This window comes from Orbicella faveolata, unplaced genomic scaffold (genome assembly GCF_042242905.1).
Source record: "Orbicella faveolata isolate gen_17 unplaced genomic scaffold, um_ofav_v1 contig_15, whole genome shotgun sequence".
NCBI classification, from domain to species: domain Eukaryota; kingdom Metazoa; phylum Cnidaria; class Anthozoa; order Scleractinia; family Merulinidae; genus Orbicella; species Orbicella faveolata.
In genome coordinates, this window is record NW_028301542.1 from 9,550,258 (window position 1) to 9,558,400 (window position 8,143).

The window sequence follows — 8,143 nt, forward strand, 5'->3', positions numbered from 1 at the left end:
ACGAACGGTGGAACCATGAGCAACGAACGAACAGTTTCTGTCGAAGGTGAAGGGTCGCGAATTTTCAGGAGAAGCACAGCACAGCCCTATCCCAGCATTTGTGCCAGTAATGCTTGCTTTACTTGCACTGTTAGCAATATCATCACTACTAGTACTTCCACAGCTGCTCAGCAAAGACCAAGTAACAGCACAAATTCTACGCTGACTCCGCGCTTCAGGTTATCGTATAATTTCAATAATTCAAGGGCTGGTCAAAACACTCGCGAGAAAGGCAAAGCAAAAAGTGATAAAGCACCGAATTCCAGTTTCCTTTCCAGGTATTCAGTCACAAAATTGTCATCATCGGAATCTAACTGTTCTAAAAGGTCATTAAAACCAGCAAAAAATCTCACAAGGTCTTCTTGTCTTTCGCTGGTTGAGATTTGAACATCAGCCATATTGAATGATCGCAACCTAATCCCCAGGACTAATTAATCGCCTTCTATGTGAAGGCCTGGGAGAGAGGCCTGGCTAAAACTCGCTAGTGAGAAATTGGAAACTCGCTAGTGAGAAACTGAACACTCGTTAGCAAGAAATTGAAAACTCCCTAGCGAGAAATTGGAAACTCCTAGCGAGAAATTGGAAACTCGCTAGCTAGGAATTAAAAACTCGCCAGCGAGAAATTGGAAACTCGCTAGCGAGAAATTAAAAACTCGCTAACGAGAAATTGAAAACTCGTTAGCGAGAAATTGAAAACTCGCTAGCGAGAACTGAAGCTTCCCCCAAAAAACTCAACCATCGCTATATTAAATTCACCCATACATGGTCAAAGCTCACCATTTAAGATTTGCGACTCGCCAAGGCTAAAAGTCGGTTGGACCAAGATTTAAAACTCGAATGGCTTTTGGAAGTAACGGCTTACCATATCACTCGACACTTTCCTCTAGCAACAAATTTAAAATTCAAAAGGCGCCATTGAATTACTTGAGCTCACTTGTCAGGGGATACTCAGGCGACGTAAAGCCGGATCACATGACTGGTTGATTTGATTTAATTTATGCATGAGCTGCCCCCGACCTTTTCCTCGCGTAGCTTTGTGGATTCGGGAAACTGGGAACACTTTTCCGAGAATTGAGTGCTAATACCTATATTGGTGTAATATTTGTTTTCACAGAAGCTTAAGGAAGTCATGTTCCTGACCCTTAAGCCTTCCTTTAAAAGCAAACAACTCAACCAGGATTTGCATTAATTGTATTGACAAATCCGTTGTGATCCTAAATAGACAACTGAACATTCCATGAAATAGAATATGTGACATTCATACTTTTGATCTGCGTTTAAATACAAAGAGTTAGAAGAGAGACCATCACAGTTAAATACACATTGCGATAAAGCCTGGAAAAAAAAAACGGTTTGGCTTGAACGGCCAAGCGTTCAAACCATTCAAGCAAGGACTCAGCAAGGACTCAGCAAGGACTCTCAAAGATCTGGAACTCTCTTGTCTTCTTTATTGTTGATTAAACCTCGTAGTACATAGCTCAAAAATAACTCAGGGCAAATCGTGCTTCTATATGCTTATGGTGTGGCAGGTGAACTTTAAGGTTTACAGCAAAATAAACAACTAAGACAAGTCTCGTCAACACCAACACCCGTAAAGGAAATTGCTGAACGTTTAGATCTTCCGTTCAAGATAAGTTCAAGGAAATTGCTCAAAATATAGGTAAATAAAGGTGTTGGCTGACAATACGCTACTTCGCATCTAAGAACAGTGATATTAATGAAGCTTAATAAGATACTGGACCGTGAAATTCTTTTCTATGTCAACATTTATGAATTTGTAATTGTTCTACATTTAAGATGCACACAGTTTTAACTCATGACATTTCCAGTAGATTACGATAAGTTTATAATTCTAAGTAAAATGCGGAACTTATTTACGATAAGGATATAAAGAAGAGCAAATATTACAGATAAACCTACTGATAGTTTTGGAGGTCAGTGTTTCTCAGCAGCAACACTTGGTCGACTGAACAAATATTTCATTTACGAAATGTACCCAAAAAATATACCTAAATCTTCGAAGACGCCTCTGCTATCTAAATTAAGCGCTTAGAACATTTCCCCTCAGTGTACTCTTGTTATACTTGCGCCCTATATAGACATGGGCTTCCATGAAGGTGCCCAAGATTTCTTCCTGCGAGTTACCGCAGTGTTCTTTAAATAGTCTGGAAACTGAAATGCACGATTTCCAAACCCTGAGGGCGGTTACAACTGGGACAAACGTCGCTATTATCCTCTCAGCCATATCGTTAACTGTGACTCCCTTCATAGTTACTACAATCATGAAGTTAGCTGTGACATCACATGCCCATAAACATTTTTTCTTGGCCACCTTTGTCTAAGATATTGCTATTTTACTGATTGTTTGTCTTTATATTTTTAGTTTTTATAAATTAATTTTAATTCATTCAAATTGTTTAAATAGCTGATGAGATGTTAGCATTGAACAAGATAACAACTGTATGACCCATCTTGTGGCTAAACTGTTATAGACTCAAACAATATTGTGTGATAAAGCAATCCTGTGTTGTTAACAAGATTTATCCAATAAATTTTATTATTAAATGAAATCAGTCTCCTTCATGTTAGCTTCAGAACTTAGAGCTAGACCCGGCAGCTTGACCACTAATGATAACGACCTTAAAAGCACGCATAACACAGTGCAACCTTTCAAAGACCAGAGCAGTCACTCGAGTCACATACAAAAGTCCCAGGTTTGGGCGGCTGGCCCAAAAGCGTACGAGCTGGGGGGCGGGGGGGAGGAAGTTACGGAAAGTTTTGAAATTTTTCAGGCAAAACGCTCATGATTCGGGCAACAGTGCTTGGGAGAAAACATTCCAAACGGTTTCAAAGCTTCTCGGCTACTCTCTCTCACGTTTGCCTTGCCAAAACACACTTGACGTTATATGATCTGGGGGATCCAGGTATTGCTTTGAAAAAGCCATAAATCGGTTAAAATCCACGACATGGATATTATTTCCATTCCTAATTTCCATCAGCAAAACAATGACAAAAGAATCAAAGCGAACAAAAAATTTTGTTTTTGTGATGGCTCTGAAGAGAGCCCTTTTAAAAATTTTCTGTTCGCTAGTTACCGATTTCAACACTCACGTATTCGGGCATTATGAACTTCGGGCAAGACGATGGAAAATAATCGAAGAGAAAACCACGCTACTTATTAAAGCTCGTTACTCGTTAATTACTCGTAAATTTTTAGCACAGAGGGCCACTATTTTATCAGTTCATACTGTCATGTGTCACCGTCTAAATAAAGTTGATTAATTGATTGGTTCCCAAAGATAATTATTCTCACCTTTCGCTGAAAGCTTAGATAAGCCCTGGGATTTGTCTGGAAAAAAACTCGTCAATAACAATAATTAGAATTCCCATTTGCGGTAGCGGTATTATTGCCGAAATCAATCAGTTCCAAAACAATCAGAAGGTAGCTGTAGTTGTGACAAATCTGATCCCTCGATTCTCAGTACCGACTCTCTATATTAATTTAGCCAAGGAACGAAAATCAACTCTTGAAGTTAAAACAATGACCGTGCACATATTCATAGTATACTGTCGGTGTTTGTTTGTCTGCAATCAGAGATACAGGTTAGGAATATCTGAGAAAGTGCGATAAAGAAAAGGCGTAATCCTCTAACTCAGTTCAATCTTGGTTGATATAAGTTATCAACATTATCGCCTTCAAACGGGAGAAAGTAACCTCAAAATGGGCAGTTTACTTGGAACGAAAACTCCGAACACTGGTTTCCTTACCCTCTGAAACAAAACGAGATTTTTTTGCAGTGGCGTGATACTCGTCACGAACAACAGATGGAGTTTGACTTTCACTTACCCTTGAATCGTAAATTCTGAGCTATGAAGAAAGTAAAAAATAAATATGATATTACTCGCGTCTGTGTCCATAATTGAGGGTCAATAACAGCTATACGTTGATTCATTGTACACATGTAAACTAATAAAAGACAATTAAGATGAAGAGATGCGTGCTGCTGTAAACATCCCGTGTAGCTTGAGCGAAGAAGGACATCGGTTTGTGCAATAAACAAGCAGAAAAGGAACAAACTGTCACTTTACTTCAGCGGAGGTACCGTTTGAAGTAGGAACGATCGAGACACTTTTTAATTCAATGGCAAGTGAAAGTTGAATCTTCACACGGTCCCGAGACTACAAACCTACTTACAGGAAAACTTGATCAGTTCTAACTATCACGACTTGCTTCTTGTTATTGACGTGCAAACAGGAAGTCCAATCTGGAGTGGCATTTTGATTCAATCGAATGTGCCCTTATTCAAGGACAACATTCGAGCCTTTTGCTTCAAACCAGTAAAAGACATTAAACCGGTTGTATTCATATTTTGTCATACCGCTTACATTCAAATCAACCATGGGTGACAGAACGAAAGCAAATTTTTGGTCCTCAAAATTTACAACCGGCGTAAAACGACAAGGTTTAGTGGTTTGTTACAAAAAATAATAGGTTAACTAAGCTTGTATAAAATTCACCATATTCAAAAAGCACTTGAAAAACAACTACAAATGCGACAAGAATAACAAACACAATAAAAAGGTATAATTTTCTTCAAAGTTAGACAGAGTCTCAAATTGCTTTTGTCCACCAACGCTTAGTTTCTTTCTTCTGTCCATCTCCGTTCGCTATACCTCTCTTGATTCGCGCCGATCGTCGCGCTTATGGCGAAATAATAGGGAGTTAACGAAACCACGACGGCAACGGCAACGGGAACGTCACTGAACAAAAGGTTTAATGAGCAATACAATGGCTGTGTACGTGCGTTATAATTCTTGGTACATTTTTTTTGCCGTCCTCTGCAAGAAAACAGCGTGAAATGATCATTTTTGCGTTGTCTGGAGAACGTGAACCACGACGGCTAATTTTTTGACTTTTTATTACAAATTTATCGCTGTGTTCCGGAGTTAGTTTTGCGCTAGTTTTGACAGTGATAAACAAAATAAATGACTTAAGAGTATCGCGAGATTTTTAGGTAAAACATTAACTCATTTTTAAGCGATGACGTATTGTGTGACGTCATCGCTTTATGCTGGCATGCATGCATTCCTTTGGATAGTGATTTCGCATAGTTTGTCGCGCTTATGTCCGTTTGCTTATGTCGCGCACAATTTATCCCCCTGTGGAAGCGAAATGCACTCTGGGAGTTCCTTTGCCACTTTCCTTTGCTGTTTGTAGGTTCAGTGGAGTGCTTTTAATTGTAGCTTTTAAAAGAAGATTTAGGGGTGGATTTTGGTTTAAACAGTATCGGATAAATTTGCGTTCACGGGCAAACTCATAATAAGAACATATCCTCCATACATTCAAGTTTAGATAGACAAGAAAGTCGCACAGGCGATAGGTGAAGGCTTTACGACTTTCCTTTGCTGTTTGTAGGATCAGCAGACTGCTTTCAATCAGTTAAAACAACAAATTAATTTCCGGTGAGGTAATTAGTGTTGCCAAATATTTTTAAAGATAATAAGGTGTCGATTTCAGAGAGAGTAACATTCCTTTGCGGCTTTCCTTTGCGGCTTTCCTTTGCTGTTTGTAGGATCAGCGGAGTGCTTTTAATTTCAGCTTTTAAACGAAGATTTGGGGGTTGATTTTGGTTTATATAGTGTCGGATAAATTTGCGCTCACTGACAAACTCGTAATAAGAACATATCGTCCATACATACAAATTTAGATAGACAAGCAAGTCGCACACGCGATAGCTGAAGGGTTTACATAAAATTTATGGATTGGTAGCGCAGTTTTTCTTTTGCCAGTCTTGAAGTGAATTGAATGAGCATTGTATGAGCACTAAAATATACAGTTTACAGTAGTGATAATGAAGTCAGTTTTTTTTTATGAAGTTTTGGAAATGTGCTGTTTTATATTTTCCGTCAACGAAAGAGTGCTTGTGATTAAACAATCGATAATCATTTTGTCAGGGTAAAGACAATACGAATGTTCATTGATGACAAGTATACGGTTAACAACAAATTAATTTTCTGTGAGGTAATTAGCGTTGCCAAATATCTTTAAAGATAATTAAGTGTCGATTTCAGAGAGAGAAACTTGTACTTTGTGGCTTTCTTTTGCTGTTTGTAGGATCAGCGGAGTGCTTTTAATTTCAGCTTTTAAACGAAGATTTGGAGGTGGATTTTGGTTTACACAGTGTCGGATAAATTTGCGCCCACGGGCAAACTCATGATAACATATCTTCGATACGTACAATTTTAGATAGACAAGCGGGTCGCACACGCGATATGACGAGTCAAGAGAAAATGATTTTCTCTTGGACAAGTATATTGTTAAAACAAAAAATTAATTTCCGGTGAGGTAATTAGCTTTGCCAAATATCTTTAAAGATAATAAGGTGTTGATTTCAGAGAGAGGAACTTTTCAGCGGAGTGCTTTTTATTTGGGTTGGTACATTTCGCTGACCCCTAGCACATGGACTAACAAGATGGACCTGGTACATGAACTACTTGAATGAACCACCAATGGACTACCCTAAATGTAAACCCCTAAAATTTCTAACCCAAAAGTTTAAGAATCAGTTTGTCTGCTCATGTTCCAATCATCCAGGAACAATTTTTAAACGTCACCGCTTCTGCATGCATTGCGTGCTGTTTATTTAATGGACGTTGTCCTCGGCGTCGCCGTCGTGGTTTCGTAAACTCCCTTATATCTCTCAGTTACTACGCGCGCTGTGATTAGTAAATTTAGCGGGCAGTATTCCACTGTACGGCACGCTAAAATATAAACTGCTTTTGTTACCGAAATTTTCCGTGATTTATTGCCAAGTGTTCTTAATTTTTATGGAAACTAAAGGTTTAAACTTTCTTTCAGGCTTGACTTAGGGACGTCCGCGCTAATTGTTTCTGTGTATCCTTACTGTGCACGCAAATTTACACTCCACGTCATGCATGAGCGCGCAATGATAAACAATGATAGGGCAGATGGCGATTGCCACAGCTTTGCCTGGATTTAACGATCTCGGACTTTCGGCGACCCCTATTTCTCTTTCAATGGATCATCTTCTCTACCGATTTTCTACGTTTAGCGAAAAAATGAAGAAAATCTATCGATTAGAAGTTTGAATTTTTTGCAAAATGGACCATCGAATTCCGTTTTTTTAGCCCTTCGTTTTTCTGTGCGGTGGTTTCAAATCCCTCTTGAAGGTTAAGTTTTGTGAAAACGTTGGCAACATTTGGAATTATTTACCCAACGGACCCACTTCTACAAAATACGACTAAGATCGTTTGCCTCCGTTGACTCACCTTCGATATTTTTAACTATAAGCCCCTGTAGACCATGCTGAATTACGTGCGCCAATTTTTCAAAATCAGGGTAGTTTTTCACCCGCTTTATTACTAAAACGAAGTCGGTAACCCCAAATTTTTTTTGCATTTCTGACATAAGTAACTCATTATCTGACTGCAGTAAAAATTTGAAAAAAAATCTATGGACTGGAAAATTTTCGCGCGAACGTCCTTAACAACGATTTCAAATTGACTAATTTTGCTTTCGACGTGAGTCAGAAATTTGAGGCCGTTCGACGTGAATAGAAATCGATTACGAACCCGGCCGTCAGATACACAGCAGAGTTATGAATACATATGTAATAAATATACTCACTAACTTCGTCTTCTTAGTCCGTACTGCAAGTTACGGTTCGTCGTTGTTTTCCTTCGATTGAGCCGTAAATCGAAAGGGAAAAACCTCGGTCGCGATCCGTAACTTACAGTAGGGACGTCGAACACGGTCTCTATAACACATTAAAAAAAAATGTCTATGTTTCAAGTCTGTTACACAGTACTTTGATGGTTTGAAACACACGGCGGGTCCGGATTTCGGCGAAATATTAGGAAGAAAAACATGAACATACAGTTGTTGCACACCACCTGTTGCCACAAGTGACTCATACTTTTCGCGCGTCTGTTCTCTTCAATGCTAACAGCTGATTGGCTAATATTTCACCTCAAAGTGACCAGTAGTTTGTGTTTACGCGCCCGCGAAATGCAGTCATCACCGCTTTAGGGCTTTTAAAATATAAAAATAAAGTTTACAAACTAGGAACACCCTTAGCAGGGC